Source organism: Staurois parvus, unplaced genomic scaffold, assembly GCF_062004578.1.
Source record: "Staurois parvus isolate SC_StPar_1 unplaced genomic scaffold, SC_StPar_1.0 ptg000299l, whole genome shotgun sequence".
In the NCBI taxonomy this organism is placed as follows: Eukaryota; Metazoa; Chordata; class Amphibia; order Anura; family Ranidae; genus Staurois; species Staurois parvus.
Genome location: NW_028318095.1, coordinates 17,357,940 through 17,374,693, shown reverse-complemented (window position 1 = coordinate 17,374,693; position 16,754 = coordinate 17,357,940). Strand labels below are relative to the sequence as shown.

The following is a 16,754-nucleotide window of genomic DNA, read 5'->3' as shown; positions in this document are numbered from 1 at the left end:
GTTGTAAAGGCTGAAGGTTTTTTACCTTCATGCATTCTGTGCATGAAGGTAAAAAACCTGCGTACAGCAGTACCCCCAGCCCCCTCAATATTTACCTGAGCTTCATTGTGATCCAGCAATGTGAATGACAGCCTCGGCTGTCCCGGGTCTCTGCCTCCTCATTGGCTGAGACATTGGCTCCCACTGCTGTCAATCACAGCTAGTCAGCAAATTCTGAGAGAGAGGGGAGGGGCCAAGCTGCAAATCCATGTGTGAATGGATACATGGAGCAGCGAGTGCCCCCATAGCAAGTTGTTTGCTGTGGGGGCATCCAACAGGAGGAGCCAGGAGAGCCTTCGGGGGACCTAAGAAGAGGAAGATCCAGTCTGTGCAAAACCACTGCACACAGTAGGTAAGTATACACATGTTTGTCATTTCACCAAAAAAAATAGAACCTTTTAGAATCACATTAAGTTACTTAAGATATCAAAGTAATACATATTTTTAGGAAAAACAAGTCTTTCTTTAGGTCGTATTTTCTTGCAAAAAAAGATTTTATTTTTAATGTATACCTAAAAATCATGACAGAATAAAAAAAACCACACTTCTTTCTATTTAATCAGTGTTAGTAAAAAAAAAGTGTTACTATATAATTTTGTTAAATGTGTTATATCATTTGCTTTAAAATGACCATGAAATTATGATTCTACATGTTTTTTAAGTTTCAAAATTGGTTAGAAAATTATAAATAAAGTCAGCTGGAAAATAATGGTTAAGGAGAGGAACAGAAGTATAAGCTCATTAGGACTGATTAGGGTAAACTGAGGATTCTTAATAGAAACAAATTCTGTTTAACAAATGTTTTATTTTGTCAGGTTGCTTTAACTGACATCATATGCAGATGAAAGTTCACCTCTTTGACCTGCAGATGACTAATTGATTAGAACAGGGGTCTCCAAACTTTCCAAACAAAGGGCCAGTTTACTGTCCTTCAGACTTTAGGGGGGGCCGGACTGTGGCCATTGAAAGTAGAAAAAGTTCAGGCATCAGTTGCATTAAACAATGCCCCATCTTTGGTGTCAGTGAAAGGAATTGTGCCCCATCATTGGTGACATTGGTAGGAATTGTGCCCTACTATTGGTCTCATTGGGCCCCATTGTTGGTGTCATTAAGAGGAACTGTGCCCCATTGTTGTCATTGGTAGGAATTATGCCCAATCATTGGTGCCATTGTGCCCCATTGTTGGTGTCATTGGGAGGAACTGTGCCCTATAACTGGTGTCTTTGGCAGGAATTGTGTCCCTTTGTTGGTGTCATTGGGAGGCATTGTGCCTCATCACTGGTGTCATTGGAAGGAATTGTGCCTTATCATTGCTGTCATTGTCATTGGTCCCCATTGTTAGTGTCATTGGGAGGAACTGTGCCCCATTGTTGGTGTCATTGGGTAGGAATTTTGCCCCATCATTGGTGTCATTAGGCCCCATTGTTGGTATCTTTGGGAGGAACTGTGCCCCATGGTTGGCGCCATTAGTTAGGAATTTTGATCCATCATTAGTGTCCATTGTTGTTGTCATTGGGAGATACTGTACCCCATTGTTGGTGTCATTGGGAGGAATTGTGCCCCTTTGCTGGTGTCAGTGAATTACTGTCCCAAGGGCCGGATAAAGGCAAGCAAAGGGCCACAGTTTGGAGACCACTGGATTAGAAAATAAAGTAACAATTTAGCTTTGTATTGCTATTTGTGTTTGTCAACAGTGTTTATAAACAATGAGTCAGACATTCCATTTTTTTTTTACAGCAGCGGCTATTATAGCTGCTGTAATTACACAGACTCCCAAAACTTGCTGGCAAGTGAGGGGAGAAAGGCCCCCACAAGCCAAAAGGACAGGGTTAAACATCTGTGTACTTAAATTAGTTTTTTGGGTGCATGTGTAGTATGCCCAGTGTTCAAAACTGTTTAAAAATCAACAATGTTTGATTTATTTTATTAATATTAACCACTTGACATCCAAAATGTTTTACCCCTTTCATGACCAGGCCATTTATTGCTATTCATCACTGTGCTACTTTAACTGGCAATTGCGTGGTTTTGCAACAGTGTACACAAAAAAAATTATATCATTTTATTCATACAAATAAGCTCTCTTTTGGTGGTATTTGATTACCACTGGGTTTTTATTTTATTTTTTGCTATATAAATGGAAAAAAGTGGCTGAACATTTTGAAAAAACCCCCCAATATATTCTGTTGTCTGGTATAAAACATATTCAATAAAATTTATTCATACAGTTAGGCCAAAATGTGTTCTGCTACATGTCTTTAGAAAAATAAAAATCCCAGTAAGTGTATATTAATTGGTTTGTGTAAAAGTTATAGCGTATGGTATATACAGTGCATTCATAAAGTATTCAGACTCCCTTCACTTTTTTAAAATTTGTTATGTTGCAGCCTGATGCTACAGTTGTTTAAATGTATTTTTTTTCTAATTAATCTACACTCATTACCCCATAATGGCAAAGTAAAAACAGAATTTTAGAAATGTTTGCAATTTTATGAAAAAGGAAAAACTGAAATATCACATTGGCATAAGTATTCAGACTCTTTGCAACAATACTTGAGATTTAGCTCAGGTATCTCCCATTTCTCTTGATTGTTGCTGAGATGTTTCTACACCTTGATTGGAGTCCACTTGTGGTAAATGTAATTGATTGGACATGGTCTAGAAAGGCACACACCTCTCTATAAAAGATCTCACAGCTGACAATGCATACTGTATCAGAGCAAAAGTGATGAGGTCAAAGGAACTGCCTGCAGACAGACAGGCATATTGCAAGGCAGAGATCTGGGAAAGGCTACGAAAAAAGTTCTGCTGCACTTAAGGTTCCCAAGAGCATGGTGGACTCCATAAATCTCAAATGGAAGAAGTCTGGAACAACCAGGACATTTCCAAGAGCTGGCCACCCAGCCAGACTGAGCAATTGGGGGATAAGGGCCTTAGTAAAAGTGGTGACCAAAAACCTGTTGGTCACTCTGACTGAGCTCCAGAGATCCTGTGCTGAGATAAGACAAAGTTCCAGAATGACAACCATCACTGCAGCTCTCCACCAATCTGGACTTTATGGCAGAGTGGCTAGACAGAAGCCTCTCCTCAGTGCAAAACACATAAGAAGCCCTCTTGGAGATTTCAAAGGCTTTTGAGGGAGCGGAGTGCTGCGTGCCCTTGGCTGAGTGATGTACATGATCCAGCTTGCCCATGCTGCCCTGCCTCAGTAAATGTACGTGGTTGGGCAGCAACCAGTTAAAGTAATTGTAATTTTTTTTTTTAAATAAAATGTAAACCTCTACAAACATGTCATTTACTTTTACTGTGCAATAGTTTTGAACAGAGCAGCCTTGATTCTCCTCTTCTTGGGTCCCCTGAGGCACTCCTGACCCTTCCCCCTGTCAAGTGTCCATAAGACACAGAGGGGCTCGGTCCCACTCCTGCTCCCTCCTCACTTGGTTGTAATTGACAACAGTGGAAGGCAATGACTCCTACTGCTGTGTCTGAGCCATTGTGGAGGCAGAGAGACAAGAGAGCCTCTGCTCTTGGGGCACATTGCTGGATTGAGTGTGGGCTCATGTTAATATAAGGGGAGGCTGGCGAGGGAAGTTGCATGTAGAAGGATTTTTACCTTAATGCAGAGAATGCATTAAGGAAAACATTTTCTGTCTTGAGAACCACTTTAAAACATTAATAAAACACACTTCAAAAATTCACATTTACAAATCTCTTGAAAACAATATCTTCCTACAGTCTCAAAACCTCTTGTTTGGCTCATCTACATACTATTTAATAAAATATTCTGTTATCTTTCAATGCTCCAACCAGTACTTGCGGAGGGATGAAACCAATACTCAATGAATTTGCCAGATATTGAAATCAAATTCATCAGGAGAAAAAAATAGGGTAATGTTTATTGATTTTGTATGCAACCAGTCAGGCACCCAGTCAAATCTTACCCCAAACAAAGGGAGAGGGGTAGCATTGGATCTGAAGATCTCTACAGTAGTACTCAAAAGAAAGAAGCCAAAGAACAAAATGTCAATAGCCCATCACATGGTATTTTTAATCATTCAGTTGCCAGAATCAGCAACTGGTGAATCAAGATAATATGGACAAGATGATCCAAAGGTAAGAGGGCACTATCAGTTTAGTGGTGTAGACACAGAAATCCAGCCAATGGATGTATAATTGTATGGCCTGGAAGAATCTGTAGCATGCCCCACCCAATAAAAAGATGGGACAAGGAGCCTTCTTCAGCATTCTGATAGTACCTCTGGGCAAACATGTGCATTCTTGTGGATTTCTGTGTGTTTTAATGTGAATTGGAATAGTACATTGTAGATTTTAAGGGATTATTCTGGTTTTGTACTTGTAACCCTTGACCCTTGCTACCTTTTTGAAGTCTCATGCTTTGTAGGATATGTTTGCAATAATTTATTCACATATTTACATCTGCCAATGCCTTGTAGACACCATGCTTTTCAAGTGCAAGTCTGGCTTTGACTACATTTCCAGAAAAAAAGCTTATTTTTTTTTCTACAATTTCTGAAAGCTTTAAACCTTTTTCCATCATTATTGAAACCTGTAATTCTGCCTGCAGTATTGTAATAATTGCAGACATGACTACCCACCAATGGGTTCTCCTTGTGTTCTGTTAATTATGTGACTATAGTTCTCTTTCTGATGCTACACAGTATATCTTACAGTCAGGGGCGGACTGACCATTTGGAAACTCGGGCACTGCCCGAGGGCCTGAGGTCAGTAGGGGGCCCCATGAGATGCCCCTGGTACTTTTTTTTTTGGGCAAGGACACAGGGGCCCCATGATCCCCTATTGCCCGGGGGCCCCATGAGTTGTCAGTCTGCCCCTGCTTACAGTATGTATCTAAGAAAACATTCTTTGGTGCTGTATATTTTACAGTGTATATCAAAAGAATAAATAAAATTGCAGTACAAATTTGCAATAGATGCATATTTCCCCATCATTTACCCCCTTTAAAATTTCTGCAAGTATAGAAAAATATTGTTCATTCTGGCAGAAATCCAGTGTGCTTATAACTTCATCTAGTGACATAACAATGTTCCCTAAAACCCCATGTAATGTTGTCAGCCCTACACTGTTCTCCCCTGCTTGATTATTGAACACCTTCCTCTTATGTCATGGGAGAGATGTGGAGAGTCAAAAAAACTTCACAGGGCTGACAACACTGCTTGTTATTTTAGTGCAGTGGAAGCTCTGGGGAGACTTACTAAAACTGGTACAGCTGTGCATGGTAGCCAATCAGCTTCTAACTTCGACTTGTCCAATTAAGCTTTGACAATAAAACCTGGAAGTTGATTGGTTTCTATGCAGAGCTGCACCAGATTTTGCACTCTCCAGTTTTAGTAAACCTCCCCCCTTTCTGTTTTCAGCTCAAACAGAAGTTCACTTCTTCCTCTTATAATTTACCCAGAAATACACCTAAAAAGTGAAACTATAATGGTTTTGGTTACTTTTTTAATGATTTTTTTTTTTTTTTTATATTTATACATTTTTAAACTGTTGTTTTATCTTCAATTGGTTCACTATCTATACACAACCTTTTGGTTTACAAATAAACATTGAATACATGACAAAGTGTTCTCAGAGCACTACGAGTTATCTACAGCCTGTTTTATCTGATGAAAACCCGGCTTCATTTGCACGAGCAAGTTTAAGAGCTTTTGGCATTTTTTTGCCAAAGCTCCTAAATTCAACTTCATAAAAGCCTGTGTCCATGTACATATAGGCTTTTAGCAGAGTTTATACAAAAGGGATAACAAGCGCATGGTGTGGCAGTCCATGTATGTTTGAGTTCCAAATGGGCAGGAGTGAAGGTAGTCCAGTAGGCACTAAGGGCAAGCTGTGTAGGAACAAAGCATAACTCTGCAGAAGGGAAACAAAGAAACACAGCGCCTCTAAGTGTGTACTGTGAAGGTATTTAATAGAAGGATAAGTAGTAACTCACATCTTAGAATTTAAAAACAGGCTCATGGTTAAGAGGGTGAAACGTCTGTAGCCAGATGTTGTCTGATCCAGAGAGGAGATCGAATGAGTCTGTCAGCAGGTGGTGCTGTGCATGTGCAACATAGATAGCAAGCCTGGTCCAGAGAGGAGATCAAGATTCCACCAGGCATACCATCCATGTTGCACATGCACAGCACCTCCTGCTGACGGACTCAATCGATCTCCTCTCTGGATCTGACACACATCTGGCTACAGACGTCTCACCCTCTTACCTATGAGCCTGTTTTTAAATTCTAAGATGTGAGTTACTACTTATCCTTCTATTAAATACCTTCACAGTACACACTTAGAGGCGCTGTATCTCTTTCCCTTTTAGCAGAGTTTAGGAGATGCTGCATTTAGGTGAGGTTAAACTTCCCTCTCAAACAATTACGTTCAGGATAGGAACATTTTGACCGACTGTGGGAAAACGCAAAATGCGGCAATCACAGTACCACGTTTTTGCCGTGAATAGCATTTTCCCACAGATAGCTGTCAGGGTAGTCTTGTGTACATGAAGCCTAGCAAGCAAGGGGTGCAAGGAATCAAGCTCTTTATGCACAGCTAAAGTATAGAGCCTTCTTAATGCAGAAGGTATCTGTATGCTTTACTTGCACCACAAATCTAAAGGAGTTTATTCCCCTTTTTAGGATAGTGGGTTGAACTGCTGGTTTATAGCTGAGATACAGCCTTATATTACTGAGCCAGTTATTCCAAGCTACATAAAGCAGTCTCAGGTCAGTGAATGGAAACAATGACGTCAATGGACTAGTGTTACACAATAAAACAGCACACAATAAGCCAGTATGATGCACAATAGAGGCTTCAGACTAAGCTGTCCATCAAAAATGACAATAAGAGGTGTTGAGATAAATTACATTTGTAGATGTGTTTGATCAAATACAGCCATGGGATGAAACCATAAACTACCCCTGCAAGTGTTATAGTTTGTCCCGGCCACTATCATTTTTACTAGACAGCCTTATCTTCATGTAAATGTTGAAGATCTAAAAGAGGAATTTGACATAAAAATTAATTCACATGATGAATACTATCATTACATGTTGAAATATATAAGGGAATGGACTTTTTTTGCAACCATAGTCATTCTTGTATATTTAACAAACACTTTAAAGTTTAAAGTAAAATTAAACCTTCATATTTTTTTTTTTTTATTAAAATAACAAACATTGTATACTTACCTGCTCTGTGCAAAGGTTTTGCACAGAGCAGTCCCAATCCTCCTTTTCTGGGGTCCTTTGATGGTGCTCTAGGTTCCTCCTTTTCAGAGTGCACCCCTGAAAAGCCGCTTTCGGTGAGGGCACAATGTGGGCTCCCTCCTGAGCTGCCCTGTCTATTGACAGAGTAGGCAGCTCAGCCTTTCCTCCTTTTCCCTCGTCATGGCATTTGATAGCAGCGGGAGCCAATAGCTCCTGCTGCTATCAATCTGCCCAGTGAGGAGGGAGATAGCGACAAGAGCCTCTGCTGTCAAGCACATTGTTGGATCAGATCAGACTCGGGTAAGAATAAGAGGGAGGGAGCTTGGGGGAATCCTGCAGCATAGAATGGTTTTTTGTTTTTACCTTAATGTATAGGATGCAATAAGGTGAAAAAACCTTAAGGCTTTAGAACCACTTTCAACAAAGTCAAATTAAAGTCTCTCAATAAAATATCTAGGGTAGTAGCCAGGGGCAGACTGACAACTCATGGGGCCCCCCGGCAATAGGGGATCATGGGGCCCCTGTGTCCTTGCCCAAACTCAAAAAAGCCTATGAAAAAGGCACCAGGGGAATCTCATGGGGCCCCCTACTGACCTCGGGCAGTGCCCGAGTTTCCAAATGGTCAGTCCGCCCCTGGTAGTAGCTTCAAGGATGCGCTACTAAAATTATAGTACATTATTCAAGGTGGTATCCTTGAGAAATTATTGCTCCATTAACACAGTGATGGCTTCAAAAATGCTTTGACAATATATTAATAGAACATTTAAAGCTACCATAGAAAATGTGTGCATTACAATAATAAATATAAAGATAATATGTACAACAAGCTAGTTAAAACCCCTCCCTTGCTACTATTTTTCTGTTTATTATTTCTATCTGTTTTAAAAATGTTTCATTTTCATTTTGTGTTCATTATTTTTTAGGTGTTTCATTAATAAATGTGCAAAATTGAAAATAAAGCACCATTATTGTCTTTACAAATAACTTTGACAAGCCATGTACCAAAATGTAATTTTAATATCATTATAAACATCATTTTATGTACAGCATACAATAACAATGCATGTTTTAATATTAACACAGGTCAAAGAAGAAAAACAAATTTTTTTTTGTTTGCTATGTCTCTATTTGCTTTTTAAAAAAAAATTCAAGGTAATATTGAAATTTAAAAAAAGGTTTGATTTGCCAAAAAAAACAATACTGTATGTATAACTTCTGTCATTTTATTTTTGTGACAAATTTGTTGCCAAATAACTAGGCTATAGTATAAATTTAAAATGTGATCTGGTCCATAAGGGGTGCTAAAGCTGAAGTGGTTAAATAATATAAATGTAACTAATATGTTGCATTAGTCCTTTGTCAAACCTAAGTCAAAAAATCATTATAGATATTATGACATGTCTCAGTGTCAATATGTAATTGTGCTGTTATTTCATCCATTGATCGTACATATTTTTTACTTACTATCTACCCAGGGACTCATGAATGATGTTGGCTGATTAACCTAGGTATTACTTTTTTTTTTTTTCTTTTTTTGTGGGCAAACCCTGCTCCAATCTATAATTTCCACAATACGCAATCTCTTTCATTTTTTTTTCTACACAAACATTGGACATATGGTCAGAGCTATATGTACACACCTACCCCTATATATACATGATTGATTAAGCCTTTTTTTGTGAAAAATCAGTTTTATAAATGAATAAAAACTAAATTTAAAGTATGTGAACCCTTTCCTTGTAAAACAACCCATTCAGTTCAAAACTGAAATGTAACATATTTGTTTATACAATATATATTAAACACACTATAAATACAGTACCTGCATTGGGGCTTATAGGTAGCGGTGGAAAAACAGTAGTACACTGATCTTCCCAGTGAATGGCTGTACAGGGGGAAGTGCAAGCGCAAGTCTTGGCCATTGGAGGACAGGCAGAAAGTGCACCCAGCACAGCCAGAAAACTGACCACACTGGGAAGGATGTTCTCCAATGCCCAGTGTGGCCACTTTCAAAAGTAACGCAGAGGGTCTGGCAGGAACACCAGGTATTTTCACACAAAGGAAGCAATACAAAGAGAATAGGGTGCATTTTAACGTAAGTATCTGGTACAACCACCATATATAAGGAATATGAAATGTTGGGGTAACATTCTTTAAATGAATTAATACATTTTACTTGGATCATTATATAATCAACATAAAAGATTCCCCCTACATCAGAGTCCCCATTTCTAGTACCCCCTTTTAAGATATATATATATATATATATAATCTACACACTATATTGGCAAAAGTATTGGGACACTCCTCCAAATCATTATTGGATTTAGGTGTTCCAATCACCATGGCCACAGGTGTATAAAATCAAGCTCCTCGGCATGCAGACGGTTTCTACAAACATTTGTGAAAGAATGGGTCGCTTTCAGAAGCTCAGTGAATTCAAGCGTGGTACCATGATAGGTTGCCACATGTGCAAGAAGTCCATCTGGGAAATTTCCTTGCTACTAAATATTCCACAGTCAGCTGTTAGTGGTATTATAATAAAGTGGAAGCAACTGGGAACAACAGCAATAAGTCGCCAACTGTCAATAGCTAAAGACCTCCAAACTTTGTGTGTCCTTCAGATTAACACAACAACCGTGCGTAGAGATCTTCATGGAATGGGTTTCCATCACCGAGCAGCTGCATCCAAGCCTTACATCACCAAGTACAATGCAAAGTGTCAGATGCAGTGGTGTAAAATATGTTGCCACTGGACTCTGGTCTGCCAATCTGATGGACAAGTCTGGGTTTAGTGGTTGCCAGGAGAATGGTACTTGCCTGACTGTATTGTGCCAAGTTTACAGTTTGGTGAAGGGGGGATTGTGGTGTGGGGCTGTTTTTCAGGAGTTGGGCTTGGCCTCTTAGTTCCTGTGAAGGGGACTCTTAAGGCGTCAGCATACCAAGACATTTTGTGGGAACAGTTTGGGGATGGCACCTTCCTGTTACTACATGACTGTGCACAAAGCAAGGTCCATAAAGACATAGATGAGCGAGTTTAGGTTGGAGGAACTTGACTGGCCTGCACAGAGTCCTGACCTCAACCCAATAGAATACCATTGGGATGAATTAGAGCGGAGACTGCGAGCCAGACCTTCTTGTACAACATCAGTGCCTGACCTCACAAATACACTTCTGGAAGAATGGCCAGACATTCCCATAGACACTCTCCTAAACTGCAGATGGTGGGCCAATTCAATGTTGAACCCTACGAACTAAGACTGGGATGCCAATAAAGTTCCTTTGAGTGTAAAGGCAGGTGTCCCAATACTATTGTGTATGTGTGTGTGTGTATATATATATAAATATATAATATAATATAAGTATTAAACATGTCAACATTTTTCTCAGTAAACATACTTCTAAAGGTGCTATTGGCATGACATTTTCAGCACATGTCGGTAACAACCCCTGCAATCCATACAAACAAAGAGACCAAAACAAATATGTTCAGAAATTAAATTCCATGTAATAAAATGGAATGACACAGGGAAAAAGTACTTAACACACTAACTGAAGTTTATTTCATACTTTGTACAAAATCCTTTGTTGGTAATGACTGCTTCAAGACACCTCCTGTATGGAGAAACTAGTTGCATGCTTTGCTCGGGTGTAATTTTGGCCCATTCTTACACACTTTAAATCTTGAAAGATCTGTGGGTCTCTTCTATGAACTTTGATCTTTTAGTTCTTTCCATAGATCTCTATTGTATTCAAGTCAGGTGATTGGCTGGGCCATTCTAGCAGCTTTATTTTCTTTTTTTAAACCAATTGAGTTTCCTTGGCTTTGTGTTTGGGATCATTGTCTTGCTGAATTGTCCACCCATGTTTCATCTTCATCCTCCTGGTAGATGGCAGATTTATATCAAGAATATATTGGTACATTTTTACATTCATTATTTCTTCAGTGATATGATGGTTTCCAGTACAATATACTGAAAAACAGCCCCACACCATGATGTTCCCACCTCCATGCTTCACTGTTGGTATGGTGTTTTTGGGGTGATATGCAGTGCCATTTGACCTCCAAACATGCTGTGTATTATGGCATCCACAGAGTAAAATTTTGGTCTCATCTGAGCAGACTATATTCTCCCAGTATCTCACAAGCTTGTCCAAATGTTGTACAGCAAACTTTAAATGAGCTTCAACATGCTTTTTCTCACCAAGTGGTCCTTGGCTCTTGGACAACTCTTCTGATAATTCTTTTCACTCTTCTGTCTGGTAGTGGCTGGTTTATGCTGAAATTATGTTCTTTCCACTTCTGGATTATGTCCCCAACGGTGCTCACTGGAACATTCAGAAGTTTAGAAATCCTTCTGTAACCAATGCCATCACTATGTTTTGCAACAATAAGGTTGCAAAGGTCTTGAGAGAGCTCTTTGCTTTTATCCATCATGAGTGTGACACCTTGGTAATGAGACACCTTTTTATAGGCCATCAGTTGAGACTGAACCAGCTGATAATTTGTACTGACAAGTGGCAGGATTGCTTTCTTATTACTGATAGATTCCACCTGGAGTCTTGGCTTTCCATGCAATTTTGCACCTCCCTTTCTTTATGTGTTCAAAACTGTTTCCCTTTGTCATTCCATTGTATCACACATAACTTGGGTTGTTACTGACATATGGTGAAAATGTCATGCTCATAGCACCTTTAGAAATATTGTGATGTGGTCAATACTTATTTTACCCACTGTATATATGTATAAGGAGTTACATATAAAGTGTTAATTATGTGCTCGATACTATAAATAAAAATACCCTTAGTTTATACATAAAATCACATGATTATATATAAAACATTAAACCAGTATAAAAAGTTAAAAAAAACTGAAAGTCCCCAAAAAAGTGTCTTATGCAAGAAAAAGTGCCTTAGTGTCCCATGTGCTTTACAACCACTGTTGTACTTTCCACTTTAGGCCTTCAATGATCAAATGCAGCCACCTTAACAAACCACTCACTAAATATATAGACCCACTGCTGTTTAGGGTCAAAACATTTTTAGGAACATCAAAGGATTCCACCATTCCTCCACCTTGCTTATTCAACAGCACTGCCTCAATCCTCTTACTCTGCAGGGTCTGCACAGCTTATCTCTCCTAAGAGGTTCTACCACTACTGTTCTTTACTCATCAGCCGGACCAGTCCGCCAATCACCATAACTCTCCTTCTTTTATTCTCACATGGATGCCAGCATGGGAATAAAAGCAAATAAAACTTTCATGTAACACTTTTTTACAAATTAAAAACATACATAAAAGCAATAAAACTCACTGTGCCTTGTGCTGTCTCCCAGCACTAAGATCACAGTTAGTTTGGGCTCCACTGCTCATCCTGATGTGAGCTCTACTCTGGCCTCATCAGGGAGCAGCCCCTTAAATCAGGGCCCCATCAGAGTCCCCCATTTCATCAGTTTCCCAATCCCCCTTTACTTGAGGGCCACCATCAGAGTCTCCCCTTACATTAGAAGCCCCATACGAGCCCCACTTACATCACGTTCCCCATCAGAATCCCCCTTACACCAGGGTCTCCATCAAAGAGTCTACCTTTACTTCAGAATCCCCATCAGAACCCCACTTAGATCAAGTTCCCCATCAGAGTACCATTTACATTAGGGTCCCCACCACAGACCCCCTTACCTCTGTATTGCTTACACAGTGGCTGAAGCAGCAAGGAAGGAAGCAGGAGGTGGAACAGATCTGGAAAGAATACGTTTTTCCCTTATGTGAATGCTGGGGCAAAAATCTTTGGATGCTAGGATGCTGGTGGGAAGAAGTGGAGACCATAGGCTTCCTCTGTTGATCTGAATAATCAAACTGTGCACATTGAAGATACACCACTCACTTCATTTTCCTGAAGTCCCTGCACTGTCAGGCAGTCTGTTTGGATGTAACCTAGATTGAAAAGCTCACTTCTATCATTACACTTCTGAATCCACTCAACATCCCCTGCACCCTGCGGCTCTCTTGCTGAATTTAGCCTAAATCCATGGACGTGGCCAGAAGAGGGACACAAAATAAAGGTATCACATTAGACATTATGAGGCTTTACACTGCTCCCTTTCCCTAGGTACTGCCCTATGACTGTGGTTATGGTAAAAACAGCTCTGCACATTGTGCCAGTACAGCCTACTGCATTGAATTGGGGAGAGGTCCTTAAAGAGGAACTTCACCCAAAAGAGGAGGTTCCACTATTTCTCCTCCCCCCCTTCTCCTTCACATTTGGAACACATTTTTTTAAGGGGAGGAAGCGGGTACCTGGTTTTGCCGCTATGGCAATATTATCTGAAGTTTGCCCCCCCTCTCCTCCTTTCCTTGCAGCCTTCCATGAAATGTCACAGGTCTCAGAAAGCTGTGGGACCAATCAGAAGATAAGCTCATGCATGTACAGTGAGCAGCCAGCTGTGAAGCCACAAGTATTCACAGTTATGCCGGCACCAGGGACCAAAAAAGCAGCCAGGAGAGGACAGCGCTGGATCGTGGGACAGGTGAGTGTCTGTTTATTAAAAGTCAGCAGCTACAGTTTTTGTTGCTGCTGACTTTTAATTTTTCCCCAGGTGACTGAACTACTGCTTTAACTGTGCAGCTCCGCACCAAAATAATTGAAGTGTTATTAAACCCAGGACCCTGCATTCACTATATCTGGTCTCCCACAGTACACAGAACATGGAAATGCATTTATTTTAGTAAATATAAACTGCTAAATACCTTTTCTCATCAGCAGTTAGAGCAGTCTTGTGACTTCTGTCAGTGTTCAGCAGAGCACTAGTTAAAGCTTGTAAAAGGAGCTTTCTGTCTGATGTAGCAGCCTGCAAAACCCCTGACTTCTGTCTGATTGGCCCTGTGCTGATTACATGCACTCTCCCAAGGAAAAAAAAAACCTCTAGCAGTACACACCAAACTGAGCATGTGCAAAATGGCTACGGTTCAGTCTGTCTTATCAGGAGATAAGATGTGGACATCTGAGTAAGAGGAGGAGCAGAGAAGTCGGGATCAAGCGCCCTTTTTACACAATGCAGAGGATTAACCACTTAGGTTACATAGCGAGTATAACAAGCATGCTTTACTATATATACAGACTGATTTTACTGTTGTGGGTTTAGTAACTAGAGATGAGCGAATCGAAGTATCCGAAGTGGAATTCGAGTCGAATATCGGAAAAATTTCGATTCGTGCCGAATCCGAAAAATAGCCTAATTCGGACGCGCGAATTGAAATTTTTCAGAAAATGGCGGCTGACATGTGCGGCGACGGAGCGGGGATGTCTGGGAAGGCGCGCAGACAAGGCGCGCTGACCCATAATGCATTCCTCAACTACATGTGATCGCATCAGCCTATCAGCAGCCAGCCAGCCAGCACTGTGTAATGGTCGAGCTATAAATAGTGGCCATTTTGGAATTCTTCATTTGCCTGCAGTTATTGAACAGAGGCAGACCGCTCTGTACTAGGGACAGGGACAGAGTTAGGGCCACAGAAACGATAATTGGGGACAGAGAAAAGTTACTTAGGGACAGAGAACCATTACTCAGGGACACAGACTTGTTAATGAGGGCCACAGAATTGTTATTTAGGGACAAAGAAACGCTAGTTAGGGCCACAGAATTCATAATCAGGGACAGACAGAATTGTTACTCAGTGCCAGAGAATTGTTACTTAGGGCCACAGAAACGTTATTAGGGCCACAGAATTGTTACTCAGGGACAGACAGAATTGTTACTGAGTGCCAGAGAATTGTTACTCAGGGACAGACAGAATTGTTACTGAGTGCCAGAGAATTGTTACTTAGGGCCACAGAAACTTTAATTAGGGCCACAGAATTTTTACTCAGGGACAGACAGAATTGTTACTGAGTGCCAGAGAATTGTTACTCAGGGACAGACAGAATTGTTACTGAGTGCCAGAGAATTGTTACTCAGGGCCACAGAAACTTTACTTAGGGCCACAGAATTTTTACTCAGGGACAGACAGAATTGTTACTGAGTGCCAGAGAATTGTTACTCAGGGACAGACAGAATTGTTACTGAGTGCCAGAGAATTGTTACTTAGGGCCACAGAAACTTTAATTAGGGCCACAGAATTTTTACTCAGGGACAGACAGAATTGTTACTGAGTGCCAGAGAATTGTTACTCAGGGACAGACAGAATTGTTACGGAGTGCCAGAGAATTGTTACTCAGGGACAGACAGAATTGTTACTGAGTGCCAGAGAATTGTTACTTAGGGCCACAGAAACTTTAATTAGGGCCACAGAATTTTTACTCAGGGACAGACAGAATTGTTACTGAGTGCCAGAGAATTGTTACTCAGGGACAGACAGAATTGTTACTGAGTGCCAGAGAATTGTTACTCAGGGCCACAGAAACTTTACTTAGGGCCACAGAATTTTTACTCAGGGACAGACAGAATTGTTACTGAGTGCCAGAGAATTGTTACTCAGGGACAGACAGAATTGTTACTGAGTGCCAGAGAATTGTTACTTAGGGCCACAGAAACTTTACTTAGGGCCACAGAATTGTTACTCGCACAGACACAGAATTGTTACTCGCACAGACACAGAATTGTTACTGAAGGCCACAGAACTGTTACTTAGGGCCACAGAATTGTTACTCGCACAGACACAGAATTGTTACTCGCACAGACACAGAACTGTTACTGAGGGCCACAGAACTGTTACTTAGGGACAAAGAAACGCTAGTTAGGGCCACAGAATTCATACTCAGGGACAGACAGAATTGTTACGGAGTGCCAGAGAATTGTTACTCAGGGACAGACAGAATTGTTACGGAGTGCCAGAGAATTGTTACTCAGGGACAGACAGAATTGTTACTGAGTGCCAGAGAATTGTTACTTAGGGCCACAGAAACTTTAATTAGGGCCACAGAATTTTTACTCAGGGACAGACAGAATTGTTACTGAGTGCCAGAGAATTGTTACTCAGGGACAGACAGAATTGTTACGGAGTGCCAGAGAATTGTTACTCAGGGACAGACAGAATTGTTACTGAGTGCCAGAGAATTGTTACTTAGGGCCACAGAAACTTTAATTAGGGCCACAGAATTTTTACTCAGGGACAGACAGAATTGTTACTGAGTGCCAGAGAATTGTTACTCAGGGACAGACAGAATTGTTACCGAGTGCCAGAGAATTGTTACTCAGGGACAGACAGAATTGTTACTGAGTGCCAGAGAATTGTTACTTAGGGCCACAGAAACTTTAATTAGGGCCACAGAATTTTTACTCAGGGACAGACAGAATTGTTACGGAGTGCCAGAGAATTGTTACTCAGGGACAGACAGAATTGTTACTGAGTGCCAGAGAATTGTTACTTAGGGCCACAGAAACTTTAATTAGGGCCACAGAATTTTTACTCAGGAACAGACAGAATTGTTACTGAGTGCCAGAGAATTGTTACTCAGGGACAGACAGAATTGTTACCGAGTGCCAGAG

General features: G+C 40.6%; 1 protein-coding gene across 5 annotated transcripts in view; it reads right to left on the bottom strand.

The window, feature by feature from the left end:
- Nucleotides 1-16,754, bottom strand: part of GLRA2 (glycine receptor alpha 2) — a 266,331-nt gene that overhangs the window by 103,455 nt on the left and 146,122 nt on the right. The window lies entirely within an intron of this gene.